General features: G+C 39.1%; 1 long non-coding RNA gene and 1 pseudogene across 7 annotated transcripts in view; one reads left to right on the forward strand and one right to left on the reverse strand.

The window, feature by feature from the left end:
• Window positions 1-21,850, reverse strand: part of LOC109684303 (uncharacterized) — a 191,680-nt gene that overhangs the window by 166,941 nt on the left and 2,889 nt on the right. The window contains exon 3 of one of the 7 annotated variants that reach the window (XR_002212176.2): window positions 7,444-12,411. The exons of the other annotated variants lie outside the window; for them this stretch is intronic. This is a non-coding gene — a long non-coding RNA (uncharacterized lncRNA). Of the gene's footprint in view, window positions 1-7,443; window positions 12,412-21,850 lie in introns of those variants that run through there. 7 annotated transcript variants of the gene reach the window in all.
• On the forward strand, window positions 1,795-7,331 carry LOC109684304 (zinc finger protein 280B-like; annotated as a pseudogene).

Raw genomic sequence — 21,850 nt, forward strand, 5'->3', positions numbered from 1 at the left:
AGAAAATGGAGAAGGGAACAGACCTTCGAAGAAGGGTGGCCACAAAAAAGTATAGAAGAAGTTATCAGAGAGGAGAAAATTCCTTTTGCACATGCCTTCAGAGGGAGGCTACTCAGGATTATAGCAGAAGACACTGAGGCACACATGGTGGAATCCCAGTTCTCCTACACCTCACATGAAAGCTCAGCACACCTGAGAGAAGGCTGACCTATGTAAGCCATTGTGCAGACTACTAAATGCTTGTCCCCTGAAGTCACACAGGGGACGCCTTTTGGGGCCAATGACCCCTGATCAGGGGCTCCTGGGAGTAGCAGATGCTGGATGAGACTCTCGAAGTTCTCTTACCTGCTTTATAGCTGGTCCACCAAAGAAAAATGCACCTGCTTTCCATCTTTATCTAAAAATGTCACTACTCAAGGAGACTAAGTTCCTGATGTAGAAGAAGAGACTGAAAATCAAATAGCACAGAGGAACTTTGTCCCCAGTCATCATCTATTCTTTGGATCCATTCTTCTCTATGAGTCATGTATTGCCCCTCTGAGATTTCGTGCTGCCCCATTTTCCCCTCCCCCATGAAGAAGGGTGTAAAAACTTCCTAGCCTCACTGGAACATTGGCTCCTCCTCACCTTGATGTGATATCCCCGACATGTAAGTAAATGTGTAGCTTTCTGTCCTGTTGGTCTAGTTAGTTTATTCCAGCAGACTTAAAGATGTAAGCCTTCAGTGAGGAGGCAGAAAAGTCCCTCCTGTGTGGATGAGCCCCCTGCTGGCTTTTCTCACTGCCTCTCTTCCTCTCACCTCAAAATGGACTTTCACCACATTCCTGTCTTAAAGTGGCCTTTCCTGAGGACTCCCTACTCTCATCATCAGTTATTTCCTCCAGAACCCTCACCACTGTCATGACCCTGTTTATCAAAACCCTCGGTGTCTGTCATCTCTCCCACCTCCCGTCCAAGAGGAACCAAGACTGGCTATGCTGGATCCCTCATAGTGCAGGGGCCTTACACAGTGCAGGCATGCAGTAACTGCTGGAAGAATGAAGAACAAAGTGAGTTTGAAGGAAGGTCATCAACCCTGGAGGCTCGAGAGATGATAACCTGTCTTCTGTCTTCCCCAGCTCAGTGACTGTGACTGTCTGACTGTTGCCAGAGTATGCAGTAGTGACATAAGGCACACAGTAAATATAATACTTTGGCACCTTCAGGTATGCTTTAGTTTTGCTGCAGTGGTTTTAGAAACAAAGTTCACTCAAGTGGAGTATCTGCTCACTATAGATTTGGTTTTCTTTGCTAAGTGCTTAATTTTATTGAACTATTACCACAATTGAAGTAATACTTTAGCTGGGTGCAGTGGATCACACCTGCCATCCCAGCTGCATGGGAAGCACAGTAGGAGGATCATGGTCCTGGCTGGTCTGGGCAAAAATGTGAGCCCCACCCTGAGAAATAGCTAAAGCCAAAGGGGCTGTCGGTATGGGTTAAGTGGTAGGGCAGCCAGGCAGGCGCTTCAAGGCGGCTGGCCTCCGGCCAGGGGTTTGGGTCAAGTTGCCAAGTATTCGGAAGCCTGTCATCCTCTAGGTCAGTTCCCTCTCCTATTCTTTCAGTTATCATTGGAATCAAATCATTCTGGTCACAAAGAATTTCATTCTTATCTAATCATTTCTAGAATATTCCATAGAGTTTACTTTAAGGCCTGGCATAGTCAAATATAAAATTGTACTGAGGGGTGCTCATGTTTTAAAATACTTGTGAAGATGCATTTCATTTACAGTAAGTGATTCTTCACAATTCAACATGGGATGGTAAGTCATACCCTGAAGTTTGTGAAACACCATTTAATTACATAACTGAAGATTTTGTCCACAAAATCCCCAAGTTCAAACCCCAGCACAGCCAAAAAAAAAACTTTAATATGAATATTTGAGGGCTTCCCCAGTTTTCATTAAGGGATGAGGCTAATTCAGCAAAGCATGGTGAACATTAAACTTCTTCACCTGTTCCTCAAGGATTTCATGCCCAAGATTTCTTTATTTAGAGACAACATTGTGTTTTATTGTTGTGCTGGATGGGGGGTACATTGTGGCATTTGCAAAAGTTCTTACATCAAATATATACTTGAGTTCACCCTCTCCACCACTCTCCTTTATTCCCCCTTTCCTGGAATAGTTCCAACAGGTCTCATTTTTCCATTTTCACCCATGTGTACACAGTATTTGCACCATACTCACCCTCCTTCACCATTTCCCTACCTCCTCCTCCCTCCCACTGGGACCAACCCTCCAGGAAGGACCTGTTCTGCCCTCCTGTTCTCCAATTTTGTAAAAGAAAAAAATGACACTTTTTAAGATAGTGACAGGGAGTTTCCCTGTGACATTTCCATGTAGATATGTATTGTAACTCAGATTGGTTCATCTCTAGAGGCAATATTGTTAATAGTGCATCTAGATATTTTATATTTTATACATATGTTAACACTGCTGCATTTAGCAGATCCTTGGAAGCATGTTTTAATAAGAAATGCCAGGAAAAAAATAACTCCGAAGTAATCTCGCCAACTTCATTATTGTCAGTTTAAGCTGTTATTTTAAATGTTTACGGTAATTGACTTCAAAGGCCCCAGTGGAAATTTAATCCTTCCATTCTTTAAGAAATACTCTCTAGAAGTAATCTGTGGTTTTAATGGATTATTCTGTTTTGTTTTGTTTTGTTTTGAACAAGTTTGGAGACTCAATGTTTGCAATGAGAATTATCTTTGGTCATCACAGTTCTCAGAATAGTTTTCAAGCTTGTTGAAATCCCACAAGCTTGGTTTGATCCCTTCATAATATGGTGCCCCACTGTGGAAGCAGAGTTCATTTAAATATAAGCACCCAGTTCTCCAGATGTGCCTCTCAGGACACAGGAACCACTGTCCTGAGCAGGCCAACAACCTCAATAGGCTCTAACAGAAGGAGGCTTATTGGTGTAAAAAGGCATGCTTTTCTTCAGGAGTTATTTTTATTTATATCTCAGCTACATGTGGATAAATGCTCAAAAAATGAGCCAATCTCACGCAGCCAACACTCATATCAAGAATGATCCATAACTGGGGTCATGTGTGCCTGGGGCTGGAGGAGGAGGACCAGCTCCAGGCCCATACTTCTATGGTAATACTGGGATGCCACTGGCCAGAGTGGCCTTCACCTGCCTGGAATATCTCATATTCTTAAGGGTTCCTGTGTAAATCTGAGGTGGCAGTTTATGTAAAGGAAACACTGGGACTTGTGGCCACACCCTTCAAGAATGAGAAAACTAGAAAGTGGAACAACTGTGTTTGTTATGTGAGGAAGACCTAGATGATCCAGAACCAGAGAAGAGATTAAAAGAAGCCAAAGACATAGGTGATGAGGATTCCAAGCAGATCTTTGTTGGAGTAACTTCAAATTCAAAACCAGTGGTTTCAAACGTTTTGAACAGAGTCACCCCAGGTTCATGTTCAAGGAGATAAAAGTATGTTCGCCTTAGAGAAGATAATGCTCACAGAGGGCAGCCTACACATCCTATGGTCCCTACATCAGAAATAGGGGCTGTCTTGCCAGCATCTCCATCTGAATCAAGTTCAACAGTTAGTCCTATTATTATTGAGCCTTTGTCAAAAGCTGATGATAAAAAATAATTCACCACAAGTCATATCTAATAGCTCTTCAGAGTTGTGCTCTCCTGCAGCCACATTCACAAGTTCATTGCATCATCCAGTAAGAGCAGCGCTTTCAGAAGGAGGTGTGAATGAAAGTCCTTGTACAGCAGGACTTTACAATAAATAGCATAAATCCCTGGAGGCCTAAATTCAGTGATGGAATCATCAGGGAATGTTCTTCAGCTTTGTCCCCTTCAGGAATTTTTCATACAGTGAGTCCTCAGTAAAGTACACCCTCAAGTGATGTTCCTGCCTCACTGAGCCTTGTTCAGAATGGAGCACCTTTTCCAACAGACAGTGCCCATCTCAACCCCACAAATTTAAATCCTGATAGGGAAAATGGATTGGCAAAAGCAGACTTTTTGAGTCTAGCAAATCAGAACAAGATCTTTGATCCCCAAAAAGAAAATCTAATTATGTTACTTAGTGATTTTACTATGGACATTAAAAGGAGATAGGCAGCCAAAACAAAAGACTTATACAACCTTTAAATGCCTCAGCTATTTGAAAGGTCTAAGAAATATTAAGTTTATGAATCACGTGAAGCACCATTTGGAACTTGAAAAGCAGAGGAGTGACAGCTGGGAAAATCCCACCACCTGCCAGCACTGACACCGACAGTTTCCCACTCCCTTCTAGCTGCAATGTCACATGGCAGTGTGCACACTACCCAGGAGACCTCTGGTGTCTGTAAAATCTGTTGAGTTGTCATTTGAAACAGATCAGGTTCTCTTACAACACACGAAGGGCCATCAATCATTAATCCCTGTGGATGCCCTGTGTGTGCCAGGTTTGCAATTACAGGTCATCGGCCTTTGCCGATGCGGAAGTACATTTCACAAAGTGTCATGTGAACACTAAAAATCTGCTATGTCCATTTTGTCTCAAAATTTTCAAAGCTGGAACACCATAAATGTGCCATTATAGGGGACACTGGGAAAGGAGTGTTCACCAGTGCTGTTCTTCACTTTTTTTTTTTTCTTTTCCCAATGTAGAGTTTGAACTCAGGGTCTACACCTTGAGCCACTCCACCTTTTTTGTGAAGGGATTTTTCAAGATAGGATCTCTCAAACTATTTGCCTGGGCTGACTTCCAACCGTGATCCTCCTGATCTCCTGAGTAGCTAGAATTGCAGGTATGACCCGCTGGCGCCCGGCTCAGCTCTTATCTTTCAAGGAGAAAATGGAACATAAGACCCAGTGTCATCAAATGTTTAAGAAGCCTAAGTAACTAGAAGGATTGCATCCTGAGACAAAAGTCATTATAAGTGTCGCTGGGACCTGTTCAGCCTGAATCAGCAACCATAGCATCCATTACTATGAGCACAATTGACTCTAAACCACCTTCCCCCAAGTCTAAAAGTAGAATTTAAAAAAAAATTAATTCTAGTTCTGACCAACCAAAAGCAAGTATTTCCATCTCAATAATTCCTGTAGAAACAAAAAAATGAAAACAATACATTATTCAGTAGCATCAGACATCAGAACTAGTGAAACTAATTACTTGATTTTTTTTAAGTTCATGATAATGCAGTATTTTTTCCCAGCACTGGGGATGAATCCAGGACCTTGCATATGCTAAGCAAGTCCTCTGCCACTGAGCCATGTTCCCAGTTTCTGCAGTTTTGTTTGATTGAATTTTGTGGTGTTATTTAAGATATATTACCTGGTTTTCATGTTAACTAGCTAAACATAGGAAAGGTGTTTGCATGTATATGTCTGCATGAGAGAAGGAAAAACAAAAGTGGAAATCTGTTCATTATTTTGGTATTTCATGTTTTCCTGAGCTCAGATGCTCTTCTACATAATGAATTTGTACAGTTTTGGAAGTATTTAAGTTTATTTTCCACTTTGTCCATGTATTACCGATTTCATTATTAACACCAGTCAGACTGGAGAGGCTTTGTTGTGACCTGGCCCCATTGCTCTTGGAAGTGCTTCTTTGCTGGTATAAAAATCACCTGGTTCTGAAAGCCTGTGGGTGGTAAGAGTGGAGATCAGGAAGGCCCAGGTTAGTCAAGGGAGAGCAGTGGCTCCTTGTCCCAATGAGGGATAGGCATACATGCCCTCCAGTTTTGGGGCCAAGGCAGAAGAAATGCTGCTCCATAGTGCCTTTATGTAAGGGAAGAGCATCAAGGAAGCAAAGCCATTCTGGAAAATGTGTGAGTTTGTGAAGGACCTCTACAGACATCAAACCACAGGGTATTGTTAGCTTTAGATGAAACAGCAGCAGTAATTAAAAGAGTGGGAGCTGGTGCCAGTGGACTTCCTTTGGAGTAATCTTATGAGAAGGTAGATCTACTCTTCTCCCCTTAGTGGAGAATGTGGAGAAAGCCATCTCCCTCTTACCCTCAGCAGTAACACTGTTATATGATTGTGGAGAAAGCAGCACTGGCATCCATAGTTCAAACTGTGCTGGACCCACAATTTTAACTGAAAAGAGCCAAACAAATGATGTCTGTCCTACTTCATGGCCTAGGCTAACTTTAGTTTTACTGCCGTTGCTGGAATGGGGGATTGTCCAAGAACAATATTTACAGTGGACAAAACTAGCCTGGTAACTGCTTAAAATTAAACCCATTATTGGGCCTGTCCTTATATTTTTCCATGAATGTGTATGTACTGGTAATTGAACACCATGAAGCTTGAAATTTTGTATATTGCTTTGGATGTAAGTGTACAGTTTTTCCTTTGTTATATGTATAATTTCCCAGTTGCTCACACTAACATTGTTTGGATCTTATTTGAAGTACACCAGTGTGCAAGGAATGTCCTATCTATTAATACCTATTAAGGCTTAGAGTTATTCTTCATTGAATATATTGTACTATTTTATATGTCACTACACAGTAAAGGAAACTTTTTTCCTTGCTTCTGAGTACTGGCTCCTAAACATCAGCAGCTTCTGGTGCTTCTATGAGTTCCCAGGGTTGTCTCCCTGGGGTTGGTCTAGTGCCATCCATTATTCTTCCATCCTCAACCCAGGTGCCCAGCAATGTTCCTCTGTTCACCAATCAAGGAATCTAGCACACTGATTTGTAAACATAGGTTTGGAGAAATCTCTGCTTTCCTCATTCCTTTCTTCCCTTTAAAGGAACCGTATCTCACCAAGAATGCTGGTGCACACCTGTAATCCCAGCCCTTGGGAAACTGAGGTAGGCGGACCATGAGTTTCAGGCTACCCTGGGCTACTTGGTGAGACCCTGTCTCAAAAACCAGAAAAAAAAGTATCTTATCTCATGCTTTCTTCCCTCTTCAATCTAGTTAAATTTTCTGTTTTCACCAAAAGCTGGAAAGAGTTAATCATCAGGCCTTAGCATCCTCATTATAATTGAAGAAGGATTACAGAAGTCTTTGTGAGTAGATTCTGTTGTATTTATTTGCTCCATGCTTGCTTGTGTGATTGATTTGCACTTTGGAGATTTTACCAGTCCTTTTCAGTTAGTTTGCTTAGGCCAAGGCACATTGCTACAATTTTACCCCGAACCCTTTCTTCAGGTGTAGAAAGTGTATGTGTTTATCAATGTGATCTGGTAGAAACTCCTACTGTGTATAAATAAGTGTACAGATTTTTGTGTAATGTGTCTACTGAAAAATAAACTTTTTGTTCTACATTTTAGTGATTGCTTAATGTTGAGTGATATTTCACTAAAACATGCTCCTAAGAAGTACAAATTGCCTTTCTTTTTCTTTTATTATTCATATGTGCATACAAGGCTTGGGTCATTTCTCCCCCCTGCCCCCACCCCCTCCCTACAAATTGCCTTTTATTACTAATTTCAGGTTTCAGTGGTCTGGCTCCTATTTACCTCCTCCTGCTTTCTTCGCCATTTTCCCACTGATGCACTGTTTTCACATACTGGCCTTGTTATTCAAGTAAATCACATCTCTTCCTGACCAAAGGCTGCACATGCTTTTTCCTTTCTTAGAATGCTTTTCCCCTAGGTGTGTATGGCTTGCTACCTCACCTTTGATTCATTGAGCTTCACCAGGGTTCTCAGGGTGACTAGAAATCTTTGCTCTTTAAAGCCTTACTTATTCCTTCTCTCTAAAGGCAATTTACTTCCTTCCACTCCAATTCAGCTGTTCTCTAGATAGTCACAAAAATGCTAAGAAGGAATCATTGTCAAGGGCTTTGCTTCTGTCTTAAAATTGAGCTAGGTTGAGTCAATTTCTGCACCTACAACAAAAGAAAATTAGTATTATGAGTTGAATCTTTGAGGAGCTTTCTCTGTTTTGGTATTTATAGTGCTATATATATTTTTAAAGCAATATTGCTTTGCTTTGTTTAAAAATATATTGGATATCTGTCCAGATTACTATTTTATTACCTTTGTGAATTTTCTTATCTATTTTGCTGCTTGTTATTTCAGATAAAATTTATTTTATTAATTTTGCCAAAAATTCTAAATACAATAACAATTATAGTAATAAAATATTTTGTGGAAAAAAAAAAAGAATGACTCATAATCAGACCCCAGAAAACCCCTTGGAGCTATATCCCCATCGGTATCCTCTTCCTGAAGCTCAGTGAGCAGATTCTTGGAAAGAAATCACAAGTTTATTTGGAAAGTAAAACATCTGAGAGATTTAATGTTCGAGGATGTGTTCAAGTTAATACCCATTAAACTTGGGTTCCCATTTCCAAGTTTGACAGCAGTAGCAAATGACTTAAGATGTTCTGAAATTTTCTCTACAAAATCATCTAACTCATCTTCCCATTTTTAACCTCATTTCGAAATTACTTATTAAGAATCATGCTATTGGCTGAACATCCCATTGTAGAGATGCAAGGATGCTTATCTTTTAAAATAATGAGCCACTAAACAATTTTGTGATAACTCCGTAATATTCAAATGAGCCAATGAAACCAAGTAGCACAATCCACATCTTCTGAAATGTGTAGGAGAGGCATAACACTAAAAGGAACAAGGAAGAATATTTTTTAAACAATGGTGGTACAGCATGTTAATAATTTCAGAAATTAAAATACTTTTAATTTCCCCTCTTTTCTCTATACCAAAATTAACTCTAAGTGGTCTAAAGAGTAAAAATAATGTCTGTATATATGTGTCTGTTTCTGAAATATTTGATAGGAGAATGAGGAAGTATCTAAGCATAAAAAATCAGGACTGGTGTCAGCAAGATGACAGAGCAGGAGGTTCCAGCTCTCATTTCCCCCTCATCTAACAATGACTCAATTCTTCACTGGTGAAAATAGCTCTGGGAGAGATTCAGAGTCTAATTAACACATTGCAGCAATCCAGTGAAACAAAAAAAGTGAGCACAGAAAAAATCTGAGTTACAGAAAGGAGTTAGAAAAGCAGTTTTTACTTGTTTCACACTATTCCTAGGCTGGCACAATCCAGCACCAAGAGGAATCCTCTTGACACAATTTCCCTGCAGGGGAAAAGAGAGCAGGAGGACCCAAATGGCCTTTACCACCAAGGACCACCCTAACAGCCTTTGCTGCCAAGGACCCCCCACAGACTTCACTGAAGCTGACCCCAGATGCTGAAGCACATGTTACTACATCTCCCTGGGACTGAAAAGAAAACTATAGACCAATATCACTGATGAACAGCCACAAAACTCTCTCATAAAACACTAGCGAACCAAATTCAACAGCATATTCAAAAGATCATACACCATGACCAAATGAGATTTATTCCTGGGATGCAAGGATGGTTTAATGCATGTAAAAAAAAGTATGTTAGGGTGACAAAAGGGAACCCATGTTAGGATTGGATCCCCCATTCTTGCAGGCAGCTTACTAGAAACCCCCCACTACTTATTGGAAGGACCACACCTAGCCTCAAGGAATTACCACTTATCTCCTCTAGCTTCCCCTAGCATTGTTAGATCTGGAAAAATTTTCTCACCCAGCTAAACTTTTCCTCCAGGCCCCTCTCTTATATCTATATCTATTCCAAGTCTGTAAGCATCAGTGGGGTTCTGGCTTTGGCTGGATACTCCCCTCTGCAGGGTTTCTTCTCAAATAAACCCTGTGCTACTGTTTGAGCTGTCTCTACCTATCAATTCTGTGCCTCTTTCAGTCTAACACAATATAAACCACATTAACATAAAAGATTAAAACCACATGATAGTCTCACTAGATACAGAACAAACATTTAACAAAATTTAACAAGTCATTTATAAAAAAATTCTCAACAGGAAATGTATAGGAGGAACTTACTGCAATACAATAAAGGCCATATACATAAAACTCACAGCTAACATCATAATCAACAGAGAAAAACGGAAAGCTTTTCCTTTAAGATCTGGTACCAGGCAAGGAAGTCTATCCTCACCACTTCCATTCAACATAGTACTGGAAGACCTGGCAACTAAACAAGAAAAAGAAATAAAAGTCATCCAAACTGAAAAGGAAGAAGTAAAATTATCTCCACACATGTCATGACCAGGTATGTAGAAAACCCTAAAGACATAACCCAAAAAAAAAGAAATCTGTTAGAATAAACAAATTCGATAAAGTGTGATATAAAAAAATCAGCTCAGAAAATGAGTAGTGTTTTTATACAGTTAACTACAAATTATTTAAAAAGAAAATGAAGAAAGCAGTCCCATTTATATTATAAAAAGAATAGTGTACCTAGGAAAAAATTTAACCAAAGACATGAAAGACTTGTACCCTAACAATTATAAAACATTAATGAAGGAAATTAAGAAGACATAGACAAATGGAAAGGCAGCCTATGTTCATGGATTGGAAGAATTAATATTAAAATGTGTATATTACCCAAAGTGATCTATATATTCAATGTAATCCCTAACAAAATTCCAATGGTATTCTCTACAGATATAAAAAATATCCTAAAAATCATATAAAATATCAAAAGATCCTCACTACTCAAAGAAACCTTGAGCAAGAAAAACAAAAGTGGAGACATCACACTTCCTGATTTCAAAATTTATTATAATGTTACAGGATTCTAAACAACCTGGTGCTGGCATAAAACATATACATAGATCAATGAAGAGAATAGAGAAACCTCACTTAAATTCTTGCATTTACAGTCAACTTCATAACAGTGCCAAGAATACACAATGTTGAAAGACTAGATTCTTCAATAAATAGTATTGACCAAACTGGTTATCTACACCCAAAAGGAAGAAATTGGACCCTTTTCTCATACCACATACAAAAAAATCAACTTAAAACATATTAATGATTTAAACATCAGACATGAAACTATATAATTACTAAAAGGAAACATAAGAAAAATTCTTCCTGACATTGTCTTGGCAATTTTTGGAAAGCAGAGTAATAAAAACAAAAGTAGACAATTGAAAACACACTAAATTATAAAGCTGCTTCATAGCAAAGGAAACAAAAGAGTGAAAACATATCTTAATGTAAAGGGAGAAAATATTTGCTAACCACACATCTCCAGGTGGCCAATATCCATCATATATAAGGACCTTGCATAACTCGATAGCAAAAAGACAAAACAAAAAGCCAAATAACCAACCCAATTATAAAATGAGCAAAGGTCCTGAGCAGCATTTAAAAAGATGACATATAAATGGCCAACAGGTAAACGTAAAAGTACTTAGCGTCACGAACCATCAGGGAAATGCAAATCAGAACACATGAGATACAACACCTGCTAGAATGGCTATTATCAAAAAGATAAGAAATAAGAAGTGTTGGCAAAGAAGTGAAGAAAATGGAACCCCAGTGCACTATTTGTATCAACAGTGGCACAGCAATATGGAAGCAGCATAGAGCTTCCTCAAAAAGTAAAACTAGAGCTACCATATGATCCAGCAATCCCTCTTCTGGGTATAGACTCCCAGGAACCAAAAGAGAGAGCTTGAAGATTTATTTGCACTTCCATGTTCACTGTAGTATTCATAATATCCAAGATACAGAAACCGCCTACATGTCTGCTGGTAGACAAAATGTCACACGCATGCGTACACAAACAAAGTAGACTATTATTCAGTCTTAGAAAAGAAGCAAACCTTGTCATTTACCTTAGCAACTGCAGACGGACAAATACTGCATAACTTCAGTGATGTGTGCAATATAAAATAGTCAAAGTCATACAAGCAGGGAGTGGGGGAAAGAAGGTGACATCTGTCAAGGGGTACAAAGTTTCAGTTGTGCAGGATGAACAAGTTCTAGAAATACAATATCAGCATATTGACTATATTTAACAATATCTTATATGTGAAATTTTCTAAGATGGTAGGTTTTTTTTTTTTTTTTTTTTAGGTCTTGGTATGTAGTCTAGCCTGGCCTTAAGACTTCAAATCCTCCTGCATTAGCTTCTCCAGTGCTGAGAATACAGGTGTATACCACCATGCCTGGCTCAGAGAGTATGTCTTAAATGTTCTCACTATACAAAAAAATGTAAAAATAAATAGAAGTGGTGTAGCAGGGAGGAGGGTCAGAAGAGAAACAGACAGGCCTGTGTTCTGATAAAGTAGCAGAGGGGAAGGAATGGCATAGCAGAGAGATAAAACTTAAAAATCTAAAACGTGAAGAAGGTCACCTAGCACTGGGGGTGAAGTAGCCAACAGAGTTACATGTAACCATATATGGGTTAAGCCTTGCCTTTTGCCTCTGTAACCTGCTTGCAAGAGTGTGTAAGGTGAGACCCCTTTGTTCTCGGGGCTCACTCTTTGGACACAAGTCCTCTGAGTCTGTGCCAGCACAATAAAGTGTTGCTTCCTCGCCTCAGAGTTCCGTGTCTCTGTTGGAGTTTCCTATAACAGAGGAAAAGAATGTAACTACTATGAGGTGATGGCTATGTCAATTCACTTGATTTGACATTTCACAACATATACATATGCCAACATTGGGTTGTATACCTTAAATATATACAATGTTTTCTATTTTATCTCAATATTTAAAAACAAATGAAGTATCTATATGGACATTTCCCAAAAGAAGATATACAAATGCCCAAAAAGAACATGATGAAAATACTCAACATCACCATCATAAAAATGAAAATCAAAACCACCATGAAATATCATCTTATCCCAATCAGGATGATCAGTATAAAAAGCAAAACAAAATGACGTCCAGTACATAGAGAAAAAAGAATGTAAACTTACCACAGTCACGAATGGATAACAATGAGGTACCGCAAAAAAAACCAAAAAAAACTAAGACTAAGACATGTGATTTAGCTATTGCACTTCTGGGTATATATCGAAAGGAAATGAAATCAGCATAGCAAAGAGAGAGATTCCCGTGTTTATTACACCACAATTTACAATAGCCAAGACACAGAATCAACCTAGATGCCCATCGACAGATGGGTGGATAATTAAATTTATTTATGCACAGTGAATATAATTTAGCCTCTAAAAAAAAGAATGACATCCGGTCATCAGCAGCAAGATGGATGGAAGTAGAAGACACAGTTTTAAGTGAAATATGCATGTTCTCTCTCATATATGAAAGCTAAAAAAAAGAACAGTGATTACTAGAGACTGGGAAGGCTATGGGGGAGCAGGGATACAGGGAAGATAGCCAATGGATACCAAAATACAGTTAGGGGGAATAAGCTCTAGTGCTCTGTATAGTAGGATGACTATAGTTTATAACAACCTGTTAATATTTTATGAAGAACAAGATGAGAGTAGTTTGAAGGCCCCAAACACAGAGAAATGATAAAGACACAGGAATATGCTGGGTATAGTGGCTCACCGCTGTAAGCCCAGCTACTCAGGAGGCAGATACGACATTTGCCCAAGGCAAAAATGCAAGACCCAATCTGATAAAAGGGGTCGGTGTTAGTTCAAGTTGTAGAATGCCTACTTAGCAAGATTGAGGAACTGAATTCAAAACCCCAGTACTGCTGAGTGTTAGAGTGAAAGAGGTGCAGAACGGATAGATGGGAAGACAGCTCAAACACCAGCACAGGGTTTATTCTGGAGAAGTCCTGCACAGGACTGGAGAGAGCTGAAGCCCCCGGCCACTTAGAGACTGGGGATGACAAAGGAGAAGGGTGGGGAAGTCCCAGGAAGGATAAACCTCACTGTTCTTCTGACCCTCTGAGATAAAGGCTTACGGGTGTGCCATTCCTTCAAGGCTAGGTGGGGAGTTTCTAGTAAATGACTAAAGGTGGATGTCTATTTTTTTTTTTAGGGCTGGGTGGAGAGTTTCCAATCAGTCACTTTTAAGAGGGAGGGTGTCCGGTTCTAACATGGCTTGCTTTTGTTCACCCTAACACTGATAGAGAAATAGAGAGAGAGATGGGGTATTTACCCTGATTTGATTGCATATATCACATTGTATACATATGTTGAATTATTACACTGTACCCCATAAATATGCACAATTATCACGTCAATTAAAAAAAATAAAGAGTAAAACCTAACCCTAAAAAAGTAGTAGAATCAATCACAAAACTAAAACAATAAATTTGATGACATACAAATAGAAAACTTCTATATTCCACAGACAGCAAATCATGAAAAAAATCCTTGTATCAGTCTTGACAAAAATTTAATATTCTTAATACATAAAGTGCTTATAACCCCACCATAGCACTGGCCTGTAAGCACTTTGTATATACTATACTGTACTGCACTAGTTCTACTACTGATTTTAAAAAGCAGGCAAAAGATCCAAAGATCTTTTTAAAATTCAAGTAGCAAATAGTATGAAATAATTTTCAAACTCATCCATTTTGGAGGGGGACAGTACTGGGGTTTGAACTCAGGGCTTTGTGCTGGCTAGGCAGGCACTCTACCACTTGACCCACTCCACCAGTCCTTTTTTGTGTTGAGTATTTTCAAGATAGGGTCTCGCAAAGTATTTTCTCAGGCTGGCTTGGAACCATGATCCTCCTGATCTCTGCTTGTTGGTAGCTAGGATTACAGACACCCAGGGAAATACTATTTTTAACCATCAAATTTTAAAGAGACTTTGGAAAGGATGTCACTGTTGGCAATATAGACTGGAACCGCCTATCTACAGAAATTTCAGAATATACACCAAGATTTTTATTTTTCTTTTTGCTCTAAAATATTCAGTCTTTATTCCTAACTGTGGAGTGAGAACCTAGACTGGAGTGGGAATAGAGTACTGACATTAGAAAAAGCAAGTGAATTCAAATGAAGTCTGTAGTATAGTTAATAGCATTGTGCCAATGTTCATTTCTTAGTGTTGACTAATGAGCCAGGATCATATAAGGTGTTGGAATTAGTGGAAGCTGAGTGAAGAGAATACGTGAATTCTCTGCCTCATTGTTTCAATCTTTCTGTAACTCAAAAACTATCCTAAAAATTGAAAAAAACTAAAATACTTATGCCATTTGGCCCAATAATCTCTGTTCTCCTAAGATACTAGATGTGAGAAATGATCAGAGAGAAAAATAGTTTTGGGTAAGTTATTCCTTGCAGTTAAAGATTTTTAGCGAAAGAGAAAAGAAGGGGAGAAAAGTCCAAAATCCAAATGCTCTGCATCTTGAGCGATGGGCAAACCACATTCATCCACATTATGGGATCTGTTCTAGTCGTTGTGGCAGCAATGAACAAATCAAAAATGTGTGGCATAGTAGCTTAATTCCCCCAGGGGAGGGGGCAGCACAATGAGTCATGGATAGCATGTTAGGGTCAGTGTCCCAAGTGCTGGGGTGGGGGAGGGGGGAACTGAAAACCAGGAAGGAGATGCAATGTCAGGGAGAGAGTACACTTTTAGGTGGAGAGGCAGAGAAAGCCACACTGGGAAGGTGACTTTCAAGTGAAGAGCCAAGGAGGCCAAGAGTCAGCGTGTGGGCCTCTAGGGAAAGAAACTGCTGGGCTGAGGGAGCAGCAAAGACTAAGGCTTCAGGCCGGAGTGTGCTCAGTGTCTGGGGAGCAGAGGAAAACTAGGTCCAAAGAAAATTAAGAGTAAGCGAATTTTAAGGACTTACCTGAAGCAAATCAAAAGGAGGATTCCTATTTTCTATTGTTTCAAACACTTAAGCAAAAATGGTATTTTTTAAAAATTCATTAATTTTAAGCCATTTACTTAATTTTTGAAAAAATATGTTGAAGACTGGAAGTGTGACTAAAGTGGAAGAGGGCCCGTGCCTAGCAAGTGTGAAGAAACCTTGAGTTCAAACCCCATTACCACCACCAACATATTTATATATACATGCACACACACACATACACATCTATATGTGTAATGTATGTATGTGTGTGTATCTATCTATTATGTATGTGTGTGTGTGTATTGAATGGACAGTACATGCCAAGCACTGTTAAAATCTTTAAGATGAAGAAATTTTCCTCCTTAAATAAATGAAAGTTTGTGTTTGTAGTCTGTAGCTCCTTCTCCTACAGACAATTAAAAATAAATGCCTATGGATGTTTCTTTAAGAACACAAAGTTTCTAAATTACTTCCAGGGTCAGATTTTAAGTGCTGGTGTGTATAGAAGAAGCTCTTGGCTGCCCTCTTGTGGGGAAAAGATCTTCCTATTAAAAATCTGAAAGGGCAAAAGTTACATTGGAAATGAAAGACTTCTCTGGGGCCCTGATTAGTTTAATACCGTTCGGCTGTAGGAGCTGTACGTTCTCTCTGCTCTGTTAATAAGATATGCAATTGTGAGGAAAACAAATACAGCCTTGCTCCTTTCTGCACACGTCCACCAGGCGCATGAAGGTAAACTGCAGACTGGAAGCCTTGAGCCAGTAGAGCCAGAAAGGAAGCTGGTATATGGGTTACCAAGGACTGGAACAGGAGTGTGGCACTCTGCAGACCCAAATCCTGCCCTCTTTGGGCCTCAATTTCTTCCTCTGTCAAAAACAGGGAAATCTGACCTGTCAGGTCTCTGTAACTTCACAGCCTCCTACACTAAGCACCTTGGCTGTGTCCATGGACCAATAAGCTAATGTCCCTCTTACCCTCCCCTCTGCAACCTCCTGTCAGCCTGTGGGTATGGGACCTGGGCAGCCTCTGGACGTATGTCTCCTGCTTGCTTTTCTGCTACTCTTCTTGTGTCATTGGGAACATGGATGTGAGGAGGACAAACTAGGAAATGATGCGTGGGTTGGAGCCTTACATCTGCACTTGACTCTTTGTATAACTTCTGGTAATTACTCTCGTTCTTCAGGCCTTGATTTCCCTGCCACCACAGACTAGAGTTCAACTAGAACAGTGCTTCTCATCTCTCAAAGTATTTTAGAATTACCAAGGCATTAGATAAAAACATGTAGTTTGAGTCTCCATTCCAGACCAGTTACAGCAGAATTTTATTGGGGTCAGGCCTCAGCACCAGTCAGTGCAAAAAGTAGTAAGACTAAATAAAATGTATTTGTAAAAGCAAAACCCGAGTGAATCCAACACAATCATGATATGAGGTGTCAAAACTTCTTAGAAAGCTATACAAGTTAGACACCAGTTAGACCCTGGGTTCATGCCTATAATCCTAGCTACTCAGGAGGCAGAGATCAGGAGGTTGGTGGCTAGAAGCCAACATAGGCAAATAGTTTGTGAGACCCTATCTAGAAAAAACCCATCACAAAAAAGGGCTAGTGGAGTGGCTCAAGGTATAGGCCCTGAGTTCAAACCCCAGAACCACAAAAAAAAAAGAATAGATCAAAGCACAGACTCCACATATACAGGCATTTGATTTGCAGTATGGCCAAGGAAAGGGTGAAATTTTCTATAAATGTATGTGTACAAGATACATGTGGTGTATCTTGCCAACAGTCATGTGAGCAAGCCATTCTGGAAGCAGGTATTCCTGCCCCAGTCTTTTGACTGTAGCCTTGGACAATGTCTTGGCTCCAACTTCACGAAGAACCATCAGCCAGAACTACTCAGGTAAGCTACCTCTGTTTCCTTAATCCAGGGAAATTGTGAGATCATTTTTCAGCCACTAAATTTTGTGGTAATTTGTCACACAACAACAGAGAAAACTAATGTATCCTTGACACAGCTGCCAGAGTAATTGCCTAAATTACAGATATGCCCTGATCTTGATTCTAATATCATTCCCAAGAAAAGGAACCAGAGCTCCTCAACAAAACAGCTGGATCTAGAGTTAGGGCACACTAGGAACAAGGTGAACTGTGTTCTGCCAAAAAAAGGTAGGAAGTGCTTGAGAAAACAGTGAGGAACATCATAAGGAAGCATCTTAGACAGTTCCCACTGGGCAAATCTGGTTCAATTTGAGCATCAAAATAATCAAAAGCATATTGTATAGCAGAGAGACTATAAAGACAATATACTACATTCTTGAAAAATGCAAAGAGAGTGAATGTTATGATAACTACGTGAAGAAATGCATTTGATAATTAACTAGATTTAACCATTCCACAATGCATATTTTCTTCAAAACATCATGTACGTGATAAATACATACAATGCTGTCAATTTAAAAATAATAATTAAATACATTAATGAGCTATACTCCTTTGGAAAGATTAGGAATTCATGAGTGCATACCGATAATAAAACCAGTCAAAAAATAGGCAAAAGATCTGAAGATAGATTTTAATAAAGGACATGTGAATGGCTAATAAGGACATGAAAAGACGCTTGTCATCTTTAGTAACTAGGAATGTGCTGTGCACCTTCTCACACTTGGATGTTACAACAAATCTGAGAAGAAACGTGTTGGTGAAGATGTGGAGGAAAGGGAACCCTTAGAGTTGCAGGAGGTGATATGAAATGGTGCAGTAAATTTGGAAACAGATTTGTGGTTTCCAATAGTTAAACATAAATAGTTAAACACAAAAGTGGTGCAAATCTCAGCAATTCCACATCTAGGCATCTCTTCAGGAGAAATGAAACCTGCTGATACAAAGACTTGCACCTGAATGCTCATAGTAGCAAATTCACATAGTCCCAAACTGGAAACAACCCAAATGTCCAGCAATGGGTGACTGAAGAGAGAAAATGTCATGAATCCATACATTAGAATATTGCTATTCACTAACAGAAAGGGACAAATGACTGACATGTGGTACAAGAAGGAGGCACCTTAAGAAGCATTATGCTAAGAGAGACTACACATTCTATGATTCCACTTACATGATTATAAAAGGTAAATTTATAGAGACAGAGAGTAGATTAGTGGTTGTCTGGGACTGGAATAGGAATGGGGATTAACTTTAAATGGTCATCAAAAGCCTAAGTGGGGAAATGCTCATTTATGGTGACAGTTGCCTCATTCAGTAAAATTAGTGAATATCATTGAACTATATACTTGAAATGGCCAAATGTCAGGATATATAAAATAAACCTCAGTAAGGCTATTACTGAGAGAGAAAACTGAACTGTACTGGAAAGAAAAACATCTATGAAGAACACTATTGAGTCAGTTAACTAAATTGGAGTACAAACAATAATTTATATAAAAATGTATCCAAAATAAATTTATTAAAGTTGATAACTTACTGTGGTTATGTAAGAGAATTACCGTATTCTTAGGAAATAAATACAGAAATATAGTAAATAAAATAGAGCAAAAAAAACAAATCAGTTAACAGTAGGTAAGTGTAAGTAAGAGGTACATATATGTCTTTGTACTATTATTAGTCCTGTCACTTTTCTGCAAGCTTGCAATTATTTCCAAATCAAAAGTTGAAAACATGAATGCAACTGTGACCATGACTATCATAAAACAGGTCTGCCCTTATATGGCCCCTCCCTAACTTTCCAATTTCATCTTCATTTATCCCAAAGAACCCCATGTTTTCGTCATTCTAAACTAATTGTATTTCTAGACCACTCCAACCTCTGCTCTGTCATCTCAATACATATTTTTCTCTGTCTGGAATGTCATTTGAACTCTTTCTCTGCTCGCAAACCTAATCATCCTGAAGGCCCTGCTGTAATGTCTCCACTACCATGAGGTAGTTTAGCACTCTGGTTAAAAGTAGCAACTTTGAAGATCGACTAAGTTCAAGACCTGGCCCTTGACTGAAGCATACTAGTCCCCAAGCAAATTACTTTCCAATCTAAGCCTCAGATGACCCATACGCAAAGGGAGGATACAAACAGTGACATGCCTTCTAGGTGTGGTGGAAGTAGATGAGAAAATACATATGCTGAGTACATTGTGGCAAATTAAACCTTTATTAAATGTTAGCTGTTACTACCATACCTTGCTCCATCCCACTTCCTACCCTGCCATGCCTCATCACCTCTCTCAGTTCACCCATGGAAAGCACCTACAACATTGCTGTCATAACTTAGTTCTAGTTTTAGTTCTCTTACTATATCTTGAAACCTTTGAAAGGCAAAGACCACATTCTAGTCACTTCTGACTTTCCCAGCTTCTACTACCATTTCTAACACATAAGAAAGAATAATAAATGTATCTTGCTCTTATAAACCAATGAAGAACTTACTTATTTTCTAAATTAATTTTATTCTTAAAATAGTCATTATCAGCCACACTGGCTCTTAAGAATATCTGAGAATTATAGTCAAAACATTTTAATTCTGGGTTCACTTTTAACTCATTTTTTAGGAAAACTGGCAATTGGGAGATTTATGAGGGACAGTTTAGAAGTGAGGACAAGTAACTTTGGTTCCTTGTCGCTACAATTTAAGGCACTTAACAAAGATACAGAAGAACCCTGTGAGTTTAGAGTACTGGGGCCAAGATTGAGAAGTCTGGTTTCTATCCTATAGACAAAGGTTTTAAATAAGCACACAGGGGTCCACTGTGTGAACTATAGACATGAAGGGGATGCAGACTATGGACGAGAATGATGGGAGACGTCTCTCCACAAGAGATAAAGGCTGATCCCTCTTCTGGGTATATATGCAAAGAAGGCAAAGGTATTGGCAACTGCATGTTTATTGCAACACCATTCACAAGAGTCAAGATATGGAAACAGCTTATATGTCCAGTGATGGGCAAATGGATTGTAGGGATGCAGCCATCTTGGTCAAATTCGCCATTTTGCCTGCCAGGTGATGCTGGCACACATCCCAAACACTAAGTTGGTAAAACAGTGAGCTGAGCATGCTGGGCCAGCCACTGCCAGCCTATTTCTTAATTGATTTCTTAACTATTTCTTCATAGTTTTGAGAACTTACCAGGTATATTCCAGTTGGCCACAGCCCACTTTTGTTTAGCTTAGCATATAAACCCCTTCTTCTGGTGGAAGTGTAGAAATCCTCCTATATTACTATCATCCAAGACATGCTTCTATTCAAAAAGTCCCTAATAAATTTCAATCTCTCCATCCCTTCTGCCTTTAGTGACTGGTTTCTATACACCAAATGGTAAAAAAAATATAATTCACACACATACACACACACACACACACACACACACACACACACACACACACACACACACTGATAGAATGGAGTATTATTCCACTTTAATAAAAGGGAGATCTTGCTATTTGCCACAGCACAAGTGGACCTGTAGGCCATTATGCTACGTGAAATACACCAGAAAAAAACATATTGCATGATCTCACTTACACGTATAATATAAAAACTAAAGAGGTCAGATACAGAATGTAGAGAATGTAGCAGTAGTTACCATGGGTGGCCAGGGAGTAGAGAAAATGGGAGAGGTCAGTCAAAGTACAAGATAGTTTAGAAATGTCATGCATAGCATGTGGACTAAAGTTAATAAAATTGTGTCGTATTAGATTTCTGTTTAAAAAGATTTTAGCTGCTTTTGTCATACACAATTAACTGTGTGAGATGACAGATCTGCTAATCTGTTTCAATGGAGTTACCATTTTACTATTTATATGAGTCCCAAACATCATGTTACAAACCTCGAATGTACACAATAAGGTTTATTTTTAAAGAGATAAAGGCTGGAATAAAATGCCAGCAATTAGGAATAGAGATGGGTGGGTGGAGAAGGGAAGAAGCCATTTCCAAAGTGGAATCAAATGACCCATTGGATGGGGATGTAGTGGGAGGTAGAAGAAGGCAGCTCTTGGTTAGGGGGTCATCATGAACTGAGATATCAAATGCAAGAAGAGCCTAGAGGTATTTGGGGGGTGGAAAATTATAGGCTCTAATTTTGATAAGTTATATTGGAAGCGCCCGAGGGGTTTCTAAGTAGAGGTAACCAGTAGATGATTGCAGATGGAGGTTTGTGTTTGAGGAACATGCATCTATGCTGAAAATCAGGATACTATATAACCCATGACTCCTCAAGAAACATTGAGAATTTCTATAGGAAACTTGCAGCTCTGGGGTTTACTAGTAAG

Source organism: Castor canadensis, chromosome 9 (assembly GCF_047511655.1).
Source record: "Castor canadensis chromosome 9, mCasCan1.hap1v2, whole genome shotgun sequence".
NCBI lineage: Eukaryota > Metazoa > Chordata > Mammalia > Rodentia > Castoridae > Castor > Castor canadensis.